Source organism: Lampris incognitus, chromosome 1 (genome assembly GCF_029633865.1).
Source record: "Lampris incognitus isolate fLamInc1 chromosome 1, fLamInc1.hap2, whole genome shotgun sequence".
Classification (NCBI taxonomy): Eukaryota; Metazoa; Chordata; class Actinopteri; order Lampriformes; family Lampridae; genus Lampris; species Lampris incognitus.
The window spans coordinates 146,504,063-146,517,995 of record NC_079211.1 but is presented as its reverse complement, the minus strand read 5'-3'; the positions used below and the strand labels follow the sequence as shown (position 1 = coordinate 146,517,995).

At 47.8% G+C, this 13,933-nt stretch overlaps 1 pseudogene; it reads right to left on the bottom strand.

Annotated features, from left to right (window-relative positions):
* Positions 1-3,504: 3,504 nt before the first annotated feature.
* LOC130112763 (glutathione S-transferase theta-1-like) overlaps positions 3,505-13,933 on the bottom strand; it is a 39,267-nt pseudogene continuing 28,838 nt past the window's right edge.

The window sequence follows — 13,933 nt, the reverse complement described above, 5'->3', positions numbered from 1 at the left end:
TCCGTCTGTCCAGGCCCATGTCCGTCGGTGCCGTCGGACCTGGCGGCGAGCCCGTGCTGCGCTGCTCAGGGCCTCCGGCCGTTACCAGCGCTTGGCGGATCGTCATCGCACCCCGGCTCCGGACTACTCCCCCGGTGACCAGGTATGGCTCTCTACCAAGGATCTACCCTTGAAATCGGACGCTAAGAAACTGTCCCCCAGGTATATTGGTCCCTTTCCCATTGTCAAAGTCATTAACCCCTCTGTGGTCCATCTGAAGCTGCCCCGCACTCTCCACCCTTCCTTCCATGTGTCCTGCCTCAAACCTGTCTCTACCAGCACTCTAGTTCCTCCGGCCCCCCCGCCCCCACCTCCTCGTATGATCAACGATCATCCGGCTTACACCGTTCGTTGTCCCCTGGACTCTCGGCGCCGCGGTCGCGGCCTGCAGTATCTCGTGGACTGGGAGGGATATGGCCCGGAGGAGAGGTGTTGGGTCCCTCGTCGCCTGGTCCTGGACGCGAACCTCATCCGGGACTTCCACAGGACGCACCCTGACGGGTCTGGTAGGTCGCCCGGTGGCGCCCCTCGGAGGGGGGGTACTGTCACAGCCTCTCGCCCTTGACATCAAAGCGCTCGCCCCTGACACCTGCTGACCCCCCCTGTCACAGCCTCTCTCCCTTGACTTCAAAGCAATCAGCCGCTCTCCCTTGACATCAAAGCGATCATCACCCTTAAAAAGCCTCCACTGTGGTCCAGTCTTCGCTGGAACGTCGCCTTTCATGGACTTCTGCCTGCCTGCCTGCCTACCTGCCACTGAGCCGACTCCTGCTCTACCCCTGAGATCGGTTACTTCAATAAAGAGTTGATTCTTCCCTTACCTGGTTGTCCCGTCTGCTTTTGGGTTCTTTCCTGATACGTGACAGAAGTCGGCCATTTTAGTTTGCCAAGAAGTCAGCGGGACATGCGACAAAAGCATCCACTGTAATCCTTGCTTCTTGTGTTGCCTTCGTAGGCGTTGTCTGTGAGTAGTTGTCCATCACATATTGTAGTTTATTGTTCTTTCATTATTTTGGGGAATTTGGGTGGTAGCGATACATGGGGCCTGATTTGAGATGAGCATGTGTTTTCGGTGTGCAAGTTAGCTTAGCTTACACTGTTTAGCCTAGCTTCACGTAGCCAATTGTTTATTTAGCCTAGCCTAGCCTGCTATTTTCTAGGCTAGCCTATTTTAGCATATGCTATTATTTGATGCAACTGTTTGAATGTGAGTTGTATTAATGTCTATGTATGCCGATGTTTAAATACTGCTTTATTGTTTTTATTTTCAGTTTTACCCCATTCATTGTGAATGCAACAGTGCCGCAAAATAAAGCACTAAGAGCATAGAAAGCTACTCCCTGACTCTGGTATTCATTTTGACGGAGTTTGGCTGGCTGCTTAGTTGTGTTTCTTTCCTCTTTACACACAATGAGAGCAGTACATCTTAGAAGTTCTGTCATGAAATGTGCAGGTATAATACAAAGTCACATTTGGCAAATAAACTGACACCGTCACATCTGGCTTGATCATTTTCAGGCATTATTATTTTCCATTTCATTTATTATCATTTCACACCCGTATCTAGAAGGGAGGATTCTGTGAGTTCGGGTTGGAAGATTTAACAGTGTTTCTCAATCTGAGGGCCATGGACTCCCAGGTGGTCTTAAAATGAATTTGGGGGAGACGACAGATGGTTTGTTTAATCTGTACATATTCATCCGTTATTAAAGAATTCAGATCGTAGTCATTGTAGTAAATTCTGTTTGTGATATAAAGAATATGCAAAACCACTGGTGTGAATAATAATCGGGAAGCTATCCTGAAAGTGGAAAATAAAAATAAAAAAACAATGTTGAGGAGGGTTGTGCTTTTTTTCCTCTCCAAATTTACGGAATTTTTTCTGCATTGTGCTTGAATTTCTGTACTGGGTTTGACAATCTGAGAGTAGATCAATAGGGTATGACCATGATGTTTGGTGTTATCTCGGTCACATCACTACGGTCATTATCTGTCCCTCAATATGCGATACGAAAGTAAAATTTGGTTGGGTTTCAAAATGTTTGGGATTGGTTACAAGCTTCCGGTGTGGGAAGATGGCGGCGCAGAGTCACATTTGCAGAGGCCTCGCCCAGTACCTGTGTGAGAAGATGGCGGCGTGAATTCACGTTTGTGGCGGCCTCACCCAGTACCATCCATGCAGTGTCCTTGTCCACGTCTGCGTCTAGGTTTGTCTTCGTTTCATGGCTGGGAGAGCTGGCGCTGGATTGGTTGAGAGAGCTTGGTCTGCTGCATCCTGTGGGCCCAGGGACCACGGCCCTGCCTGGAGCTGTGCCCGAAGTGGTAACAGCGAGGACAGTCTGACAGGATGCGGAAGCGGGGCAGGCTAAGCTAATTGCTAGCCCATGCAGACCAGCAGTTCCAATAACACCAAGGGTGGTCTGGCGGCGGCCTCACCTAGCCATGACTGTGTTTTTAGTGTCATCACGTGGAGTGTGGGGAGGTGTGTCGAAGGTGTCTGGCTGGGAGAACTAGCATTGGATCGGCTGAGGGAGCCTGGTCTGCTGCGTCCTGTGGGCCTAAGGACCATGGCCCTGACTGGAGCTGCGACCGAAGAGGAAACACAGAGGGCGGTCAGACAGGACGCGGAAACAGGGCAAGCTAAACTAACTGCTAGCCCATGCAGACTGGCAGTTCCGGTGGCGCAGTGGTTAGCGCGGTCACCTCACAGCAAGAAGGTCCCGGGTTTGAGTCCCGGGGTAGTCCAACCTTGGGGGTCATCCTGGGTTGTCCTCTGTGTGGGGTTTGTATGTTCTTCCAGTGTCTGTGTGGGTTTCCTCCTGGGGCTCCGGTTTCCTCCCACAGTACAAAGACATGTAGGTCAGGTGAATCAGTTGTACTAAATTGTCCCTAGGTGTGTGTGTGTGTGTGTGTGTGTGTGTGTGTGTGTGTGTGTGTGATGGCCTGGTGGTCTGTCCAGGGTGTCTCCCCGCCTGCTGCCCAATGACTGCTGGGATAGGTTCCAGCATCCCTGAGAGCAGGATAAGCGGTTCGGATAATGGATGGATGTGTTAGTTTGAATCAAGGTGTTCTTGTAGTTTTTGGATGTGTGTTTTTTTTTAACCCTATGTTGCACTGCCTTGGGCTGGGGAAAACAATATTTCCTTTCATTTCATGTGCGCAAGTACATGAAATTAAATGACATAAATAAGTGTTTCTGATTCAGAAATATGTTTTAGTTTTACGAACATCAGGACTGATCGTTAACACTTTTCCAGATGTTTCCAGACTTTCTGTCACTCCTCAAACTTTTCAAGACAACTGATATTTTAAACTGAATTTTCTCAGACTTTTCCAAAACTAACAGCTTAGAGCACAACTAAAATATCAGTGTTTGCTGGCTGTGTTTGACAGTGGTGATAGGTTAAACCTTCCTCCGTGTTTCTGAGACGGTTCCTAGCTGGACCTCTTCTGGAATGCGAGGCGTCAGGACTTCCAGCATGCCGTTCTTCTCCACGGTCTGCTGGAGGCTGTTCTCTTGTGGACTTCGTTGAAAAAATCCTCGCCGATCTGCTTCACCTGGTCTGTCCACGTGCTCAGCGCTGGCCTGCCTTCAAACACGTCCAACCGAGTCCGGCCAGCTGTAAAACAGGAAATGAAAGAAAAACAAAGCGGAAAAAAAACAAAACTTAATTCAGTCCAGGTTTCTGGAGATCAAGTCCTACAACATTTAGGCTGAAGACAGAATGTAATTTAGGATATCACACAGACAACTGCTTTTATAGGGGACACATCATCCACACTTTCACACACATCTACACACAACACACACATCCACACACAAGCAGTGGTAGTAGGAGTAGCAGTAGTATCTGTAGTAGTAGAACTTGTGGAAACATTCATATTAGTTGTAGTAGGAGAACTAGAAACGGTAGTAAGTAGCGGTATTACTAGACATGACAGTAATGGTAGTAGTAGCAGTAGTAGTGGTACTAGTAGTAGTAAAAGAAACAGTAGCAGAGGCATTAGTACTAGCAGTAATAATACTACTACTATTGTATTGACTTCAAGATCCTGCTCCCCACCTTTAAGGCCCTTAATAACCTAGCTCCTTCATATCTTTCTGAACTCCTTCATATCCACACGCCCTCCCGCACTCTCAGATCCTCTTCTGTCCCCCGCCTATGGAACTCTCTCCCACAAGACATTCACAACAATGAGTCTCTTTCAACCTTCACATCCCATCTCAAAATGCACCTTTTCAGACTGGTAAATTCAGTCTGATCCACGCTTCATTGAGTTTTGTGTAGATGATGATTTTATACTTATCCGTTGTGTTAACTTTTTAATGTCTACCCTGCTTTGTTTTGATTTTATGCTGTCTGATACAGTGCTGCTTGTTTTATTTACTGTGTTCTGTAAGGTGTCCTTGAGTGCTCTGAAAGGTACCCACAAATAAAATGTATTATTATTATTACTACTACTACTACTACTACTACTTTCGGCTGCTCCCGTTAGGGGGCGCCACATCAGATCATCCGTTTCCATCTCTTCCTGTCCTCTGCATCTTCCTCTGTCACACCAGCCACCTGCATGTCCTCTCTCACCACATCCATAAACCTCCTCTTTGGCCTTCCTCTTCTCCTCTTCCCTGGCAGCTCCATATTCAGCATCCTTCTCCCAATATACCCAGCATCTCTCCTCCACACATGTCCAAACCATCTCAATCTTGCCTCTCTTGCTTTGTCTCCAAACCGTCCAACCTGAGCTGGCCCTCTAATATACTCGTTCCTAATCCTGTCCTTCTTCATCACTTCCAATGAAAATCTTATCATCTTCAACTCTGCCAGTAGCATTATTACTAGTGCTACTATTACCTGCATAATCTCCATTATTGCCACCAGATCGGCGAGAAGGATTTTCTCTCAGCGATAAAAGCTTTGTCCTGGAGGAAGTTCGACTCAAAAAAGATCAAGGAATAGTTGAGGTCCACCAGGGTGGCGGCCCTCTTCTCCTTCGGTACCTCTGAACCTGTCACCAGGGCAGTATGGCCTGCGTAGGGACAGTATTTGTATTTTGTTTTCAAAGGGAAATTTCACCGGTTTTTATGTGGATGTCCCATCAGTGTTATTGGCAAATATCTGAGTTCTTCTGGTCACGGAGCCGTGCTGGCAGTGCCTACATGTACCAGGATGCATTGTGCGCAAACTTCCGGCAAACGACCCTCAAGTCATTCCAAAACCCACCCAGCTCATGGAGGTGGGAATTTCTTGTGGCTTTGTGTACTGAAAAACAACATAAATTGCATTGGATTAGTTTTATCGACAACAAACATGCCTTCTTGTTTTATAGTTCCTGGATGCGACAACTACAGGAAAAGGAGAGAGGAGGGATTAAGCGTAAACTACCACTGATTACCAACACATGTTGAATGGTGCAAACAATGGCTCCAAGTGCTAAAAAATTTTTTTTTTACAACAACGCACTGACATCAGTACTGGGAAATCTTCAGGTATGCTCTTTGGATTTTGCAGCAGATGACTACAACACGGACAGATACTTCAAATGTGCAATACTCTGGTGTACATTTATACTGCAGGAGTACTGCATTCATATTCTGCACAAATCTTTACATATGACTCATGCAGACCCAAGAAACGTCGGATCCGAACCCGCCAGGCAGCTTCTTCAGGCCAAAGAGGCAGTCTACAGGAGTGGCGATAGGATCAAGTATAACAAAGCCAGAAATACAATCAGAAAGGAGATCGGAGAGGTAAAAAGGTGCTACTCTGAAAAGTTGAAAAACAGGTTTTCTGCCAACGACCCATCATCAGTCTGGAGAGGTTTGAAAGACAGTACCAAATACAGGTGAGCCCCCCCCACACACACACACACACACACTGCAGGGAACCATCAACTGGCTGATGACCTAAATGGGTTTTACTGCAGGTTTGAAAAGTGAACTTTCACACCCCTCACCCTCTCCAGCCACAACACACAACCAACTGCACTCCCAGCCAGCCACTCTCCCCTCCTCACCGAACCCCCACCCACATTCAGGATCTGTGTTGAGGACGTGTGTCAGCTCTTCCAGAGACGGAAGACCAGTAAGGCACCAAGCCTGGATGGTGTCTCACCCTCCTGTCTTAAAGTCTGTGCTGACCAGCTGGCCCTCATTTTCAGACTGATCTTGAACAGATCACTGGAGCTGTGTGAAGTCCCCTCCTGCTTCAACAGCTCCACTATCATCCTGGTCCCCAAGAAACCCTGTATTGCAGGATTAAATGACTACAGGACCATTGCCTTAATGTCTGTGGTCATGAAATCCTTCAAGAGACTGGTGTTGGCCCACCTGAAGGAAATCACAGGCCTCCTGCTCGACCCCCTGCAGTTGGCCTACCCAGCAAACAGGTCAGTGGGTGAGGCAGTCAACATGGGATTGCACTACATCTTCCAACACCTCAACTCCCCAGGGACATATGCAAAGGTCCTATATGTGGACTTCAGCTCAGCATTCAACACCATGATCCCAGATATCCTCCACTCCAAACTCACCCAGCTCATTGTACCAGCCCCCATCTGCCGGTGGATTAAAAACTTCCTGACAGACAGGAGGCAGCTGGTGAGGCTGGGGAAAATCACATCCAGCACCCGGACAATCAGCACTGGTGTCCCCCAGGGATGTGTGCTCTCCCCTCTACTCTTCACATAAATGACTGCACCTCAGGAGACCCGTCTGGTAAACTCCTTAAGTTTTTGGACGACACAACCATCACTGGCTGTGTCATCCATCATCATCTGGGATGGTGACGAGTCTGCAAATAGACGGGAGGTTGATCAGCTCGTCCTCTGGTGCGGCCATAACAACCTGGAGCTGAACATGCTCAAAACAGTGGAGATGACAATGGACTTCAGGAGGAACCCCCCAACGCCTGCCCTCCCTCACCGTACTCAACAACATTGTGTTTACAGTGAAAACCTACAGATTTCTGGGTTCCATAATCTCTCAGGACCTAAGTCAGACATCCAAAATAGACACAATCATCAAAAAGGCCCAGCAGAGGATGTACTCTCTCCGCCAGCTCAAGAAGTTCAACCCGCACATCCATCCATCACTGTCTGGTTTGGTTCGGCCACCAAACAGGACAGGGACAGACTACAACAGGCAGTTAGGTCTGCGGAGAAAATCCTTGGTGCCAATCTGCCCTCCATTCAGGACTTATACACCTCCAGACTCAAGAAACGGGCAGGCAACATCACTGCATACCCATCACACCCTGGTCACACCCTGGTCACAACCTGTTCCAACTCCTCTCCTCTGGTAGGCGCTACAGAGCACTGTACCCCAAAACAACCAGATATAAAAAGTTTATTTGCGCGGGCTGTCATTCAAATGAACGCTTAACACTGTCACATAAATCCCACCATTTTGTATTAAACTGAGCGTTGTAAATTCTTAAAATTTATTCTTAAATTTAAAAAAAAACTTAAATTCTTAAAAAATTTTAAAACATTCTTATAAGCCTCTTTTTTCTTTTTACAAAAAGGCCTTTGTAATGGTGTCATGTATGTGCTACTGCAAAGTATGGTGCTTCTGTTTACATTTTTATACTGTTTTAAGGGTTTTTTTCTTTTTCCTGTTTTACTTTTATTTTATGTATGTGTTTAGCTGTTGTAACTGTGAAGCGTTTTGTAACTTCATTAAAAAGGTGCAATACAAAGAAAGTATGATTATAATGTGACTAGTAAATATAATTGCTAGTAAATATATAAATTAAAATGATCAATTAGTAAATATAATTTCTAGTAAATATATAAATATGTAAATATCATATGACTTTCAAATATATGTGGGACCGGTATAACCAGTAAATAGGATGATGTGATGAGTAAATATGACATGACTACTCTGTATGATGGTAAGACTAGTAAATAGCAGTAGGTGATACTCGGTGGGGCTGAATCAAACCAAGTACACGAGTCAGGTTTCTCCTGCTCTACAGGACCTGCTGACTGTTTCAGTTGTTGTTTGCCACCCTCCAAAAGTCATGGAGGAGGTCAACTGAGGGTGTCTGAAGACGTGTTTGGCCTCTATTATCGTCCTTTTTGAATTACTGTAATTTGTCTCGTCTTTCAACGTGTTGTTGTCATTCACACGTGTGACCCATAGAGGGCAGCACTTAAGCAGAAATGAAACATGGCTCCTTTGCAGAACGATATTACAATTCGAGTTCGGCTGTATGAGAGTCTTTCTGTCGGGTTGCTGTGCTACCGTGGCTCTGACGGATAGCGCCACCTCAGTTTAGAGGGGACATAATGTGACGTGAAGGGGACGTGACATGGTGGTTACACAGAGTGGGCTTACTGAGGGCGAGATTGTTGTGAAACGGGGTTGGTTTTTCGCTCCCTGAACCAGAAGACCTTTGACCCCTGGGCTCTGATGGATGAGTGCTGCCAGGCGGGGTGCTCGTTAACCCGGACCCGACTCCACATGTCAGCTGGGTACCAGTACTGCAGGAGAGAGGAGGAAAACTTCTCCACCGTGTACTTCAGGATGGGAATGCTGTAATGAAGGGGGAGGGGGAGAGAGCGATAGACAGACAGAGAGAGAGAATGATCAAGAGAAGGAGAAAGACAGAATGACGGAGAATGAGAGAAACAGAGAGGGGGGAGAAAGAGAAGGGGGGGAGAGAAAGAGAGAGAGATGGGGGAGAGAAATATGTACATTGTTACAGCATGCCAATAAAGCCATTTGAATTTGAGGGGGGGGATGGGGGGTGGGGGTGAGCGACTGAAGAGAATGTGAATGAAACAATGTCCCCCAAAAGATTCAGGTGTGAGTTAAGGCTGGACGCAGCATGAAGGCTGCAGGGCTTCCTGTCTCTCCATGCTTCTCTTCTTCCTTCCTGTCTCTCCATGCTTCTCTTCTTCCTTCCTGTCTCTCCACGCTTCTCTTCTTCCTTCCTGTCTCTCTATGCTTCTCTTCCTCCTTCCTGTCTCTCCATGCTTCTCTTCTTCCTTCCTGTCTCTCCACGCTTCTCTTCTTCCTTCCTGTCTCTCCACGCTTCTCTTCCTCCTTCCTGTCTCTCTATGCTTCTCTTCTTCCTTCCTGTCTCTCCATGCTTCTCTTCTTCCTTCCTGTCTCTCTATGCTTCTCTTCCTCCTTCCTGTCTCTCTATGCTTCTCTTCTTCCTTCCTGTCTCTCTAAGCTTCTCTTCTTCCTTCCTGTCTCTCCATGCTTCTCTTCTTCCTTCCTGTCTCTCTATGCTTCTCTTCTTCCTTCCTGTCTCTCCATGCTTCTCTTCTTCCTTCCTGTCTCTCCATGCTTCTCTTCTTCCTTCCTGTCTCTCTATGCTTCTCTTCTTCCTTCCTGTCTCTCTATGCTTCTCTTCTTCCTTCCTGTCTCTCCATGCTGCTCTTCTTCCTTCCTGTCTCTCCATGCTGCTCTTCTTCCTTCCTGTCTCTCCATGCTTCTCTTCTTCCTTCCTGTCTCTCCGTGCTTCTCTTCTTCCTTCCTGTCTCTCCGTGCTTCTCTTCTTCCTTCCTGTCTCTCCGTGCTTCTCTTCTTCCTTCCTGTCTCTCCATGCTTCTCTTCTTCCTTCCTGTCTCTCCACGCTTCTCTTCTTCCTCCCTGTCTCTCCACGCTTCTCTTCTTCCTTCCTGTCTCTCCACGCTTCTCTTCTTCCTTCCTGTCTCTCCACGCTTCTCTTCTTCCTCCCTGTCTCTCCACGCTTCTCTTCTTCCTTCCTGTCTCTCCACGCTTCTCTTCTTCCTCCCTGTCTCTCCACGCTTCTCTTCTTCCTCCCTGTCTCTCCACGCTTCTCTTCCTCCTTCCTGTCTCTCCGTGCTTCTCTTCTTCCTTCCTGTCTCTCCATGCTTCTCTTCTTCCTTCCTGTCTCTCCATGCTTCTCTTCTTCCTTCCTGTCTCTCCATGCTTCTCTTCTTCCTTCCTGTCTCTCCACGCTTCTCTTCTTCCTCCCTGTCTCTCCACGCTTCTCTTCTTCCTTCCTGTCTCTCCATGCATCTCTTCTTCCTTCCTGTCTCTCCATGCTTCTCTTCTTCCTTCCTGTCTCTCCATGCTTCTCTTCTTCCTCCCTGTCTCTCTATGCATCTCTTCTTCCTTCCTGTCTCTCCACGCTTCTCTTCTTCCTTTCTGTCTCTCCATGCTTCTCTTCCTCCTTCCTGTCTCTCCATGCTTCTCTTCTTCTTTTCTGTCTCTCCATGCTTCTCTTCTTCCTTCCTGTCTCTCCATGCTTCTCTTCTTCCTTCCTGTCTCTCCATGCTTCTCTTCTTCCTTCCTGTCTCTCCATGCTTCTCTTCTTCCTTCCTGTCTCTCCACGCTTCTCTTCTTCCTTCCTGTCTCTCCACGCTTCTCTTCTTCCTTTCTGTCTCTCCATGCTTCTCTTCCTCCTTCCTGTCTCTCCATGCTTCTCTTCCTCCTTCCTGTCTCTCCACGCTTCTCTTCTTCCTTCCTGTCTCTCCACGCTTCTCTTCTTCCTTCCTGTCTCTCCACGCTTCTCTTCTTCCTTCCTGTCTCTCCATGCTTCTCTTCTTCCTTTCTGTCTCTCCATGCTTCTCTTCCTCCTTCCTGTCTCTCCATGCTTCTCTTCTTCCTCCCTGTCTCTCCATGCTTCTCTTCTTCCTTCCTGTCTCTCCATGCTTCTCTTCTTCCTTCCTGTCTCTCCACGCTTCTCTTCTTCCTTCCTGTCTCTCTATGCTTCTCTTCTTCCTTCCTGTCTCTCTACGCTTCTCTTCTTCCTTCCTGTCTCTCCACGCTTCTCTTCTTCCTTCCTGTCTCTCCATGCTTCTCTTCTTCCTTCCTGTCTCTCTATGCTTCTCTTCTTCCTCCCTGTCTCTCTATGCTTCTCTTCTTCCTTCCTGTCTCTCCATGCTTCTCTTCTTCCTCCCTGTCTCTCCATGCTTCTCTTCTTCCTTCCTGTCTCTCCATGCTTCTCTTCTTCCTTCCTGTCTCTCTATGCTTCTCTTCTTCTTTCCTGTCTCTCCATGCTTCTCTTCCTCCTCCCTGTCTCTCCATGCTTCTCTTCTTCCTTCCTGTCTCTCCATGCTTCTCTTCTTCCTTCCTGTCTCTCCACGCTTCTCTTCTTCCTTCCTGTCTCTCCACGCTTCTCTTCCTCCTTCCTGTCTCTCCATGCTTCTCTTCTTCCTTCCTGTCTCTCTACGCTTCTCTTCTTCCTTCCTGTCTCTCCATGCTTCTCTTCTTCCTTCCTGTCTCTCCATGCTTCTCTTCTTCCTTCCTGTCTCTCCATGCTTCTCTTCTTCCTTCCTGTCTCTCCACGCTTCTCTTCTTCCTTCCTGTCTCTCCACGCTTCTCTTCCTCCTTCCTGTCTCTCCATGCTTCTCTTCTTCCTTCCTGTCTCTCTACGCTTCTCTTCTTCCTTCCTGTCTCTCCATGCTTCTCTTCTTCCTTCCTGTCTCTCTATGCTTCTCTTCTTCCTCCCTGTCTCTCCATGCTTCTCTTCTTCCTTCCTGTCTCTCCATGCTTCTCTTCTTCCTTCCTGTCTCTCCATGCTTCTCCTCTTCCTTCCTGTCTCTCCACGCTTCTCTTCCTCCTCCCTGTCTCTCCACGCTTCTCTTCTTCCTTCCTGTCTCTCCACGCTTCTCTTCCTCCTCCCTGTCTCTCCATGCTTCTCTTCTTCCTTCCTGTCTCTCCATGCTTCTCTTCTTCCTTCCTGTCTCTCCACGCTTCTCTTCCTCCTTCCTGTCTCTCCATGCTTCTCTTCTTCCCCTTCACAGCTGTGGACAAGTCCATCATGAAGACCCTGCATGCAGACCAGCAGAGAAGAGTGATGATGTGTTTCCCTCCAGGCTGCTCCCTCCTTCATCACAGCACTCTTCTTCAGAATGCTGACTGGAGCCATGCCCTCCCTGCACCGCTCACCTGTGATACACATCCATACACAACACACACACATCCAACACACAACGTACACATCCGCACACAACACACACATATCCACAACACACACACACACACATCCAACACAACACACATATCCACAACACACACACACATCCAACAGAAAACACACATCCAACACACAACGCACACATCCACACACAACTTGCTTGCTTGCTGGTTGTCCATGGTGCCCGATGATGACCATCTTCTTCTATTTGTGGGTCCTTTGAGGACTCAGATAGCAGAAGATCCCTGCGCAGCAGAGATGGTTTTTAAAGTGGCATGGGGGGTGCGCTTCTCCCAACGCCACATGACTTGATTGTAGAGGAGATGGTTCCGATGGCAAGGGGGATCCCTAGACGACCGGCACCTCCACACAACTGCAGGGGGCTGCCGGAAATCCAGTTTTTCGGAAACCGCCTCGAAGCGTACCGCCACAGCTTGCTATTCTGTTGGGGTAAGCTCCCTTAGCCTTATGTCTTCCAGACTCACCCACAAGGCAGCGGGGCAGTGGTTGATAGGTGCCAGGGCGTGTCCACCAGGGTGGGCCTGCACACCATATCTCTGGGGCCCACTGCTGCTCCGAGATCCCCTGCCCAGTTAGCCTGGGGCCGCAAGACCCCAGTTACCACGTGTGGCCACGGGGAGGCCTGGCAGGAGTCTTGGTGAAGGAGAGGCTATGTACTGGCAAGGGAAGGGTTACACGCTAGCATGCTTCCCTATTAGCCACAGAGGCTAGCCAGCGGCAGCAAGCTAAGGGCAGAAAGGACACAAGCGGGTTGGAAGAACACATGCACCTTCCCTCCAACTACACACTGCTGCACTAGACGCATCACAACACCCTGTGTGTATGTACACACACACACTCCACATACACACATCACACAACGTACACATCCACACACAACACACACACCACATACACATCCACACACAACATACACATCCACACACAACACAACACACGTCCAACACACAATGTACACATCCAACACAACACACATAATGTACACATCCAACACACAATGTACACATCCAACACAACACCAACACATCCACACACAACGTACACAGCCATACACAAAACACACACATCCAGCACAATGTATACATTCGACACAACACACATTCACACACAATACACACATACAGACATACACACAACAACACAACACACACAAATATACACACACAGTGTATACATCCATACACAAAACACACACACATCCAACACACAATGTATACATCCAACACAACACACACACACACACATCCACACACAATACACACATACATACACACAACAACACAACACACACACAAATATACACACACAACACACACACAACATACACATCCAACACAGTGTACACATCCAACACACAACATACACATCTCACACACACACATCCAACACAGTGTACACATCCAACACACAACGTACACATCCAACACACAAACATACACATCCAACACACAGTGTACACATCCAACACACACACACACATCCTCACAACCATACACAAAACCCACACATCCAATACACAGCGTACACATCCAACACACACATCCACACAATACACACATATACATACATACACATAAAACACACACATCCTCACAACCATACACACAAGCCACACATCAACACACAACGTACACATCCAACAACTACAACTTCCACACAATACACACACATACATACATACACACAACACACACACACATATCCACACACAACACACACCCATTCATACATACGCAACACACACACACACATCTAACACGCACATGCACGCAGGCGCGCGCGCACACACATACACACAACACATCCACACGTAAACACTCAAACTCAAATCCACAAACAACACATACAAAACAGACATGTCCACACACACAGTGCACACATACCGCCAACCACATGCAGTAGTAGGATGGGTGTGCAGGTTGGAACAGACAAACAGGCCGATCTAACACACTGCAGAACAACAGACT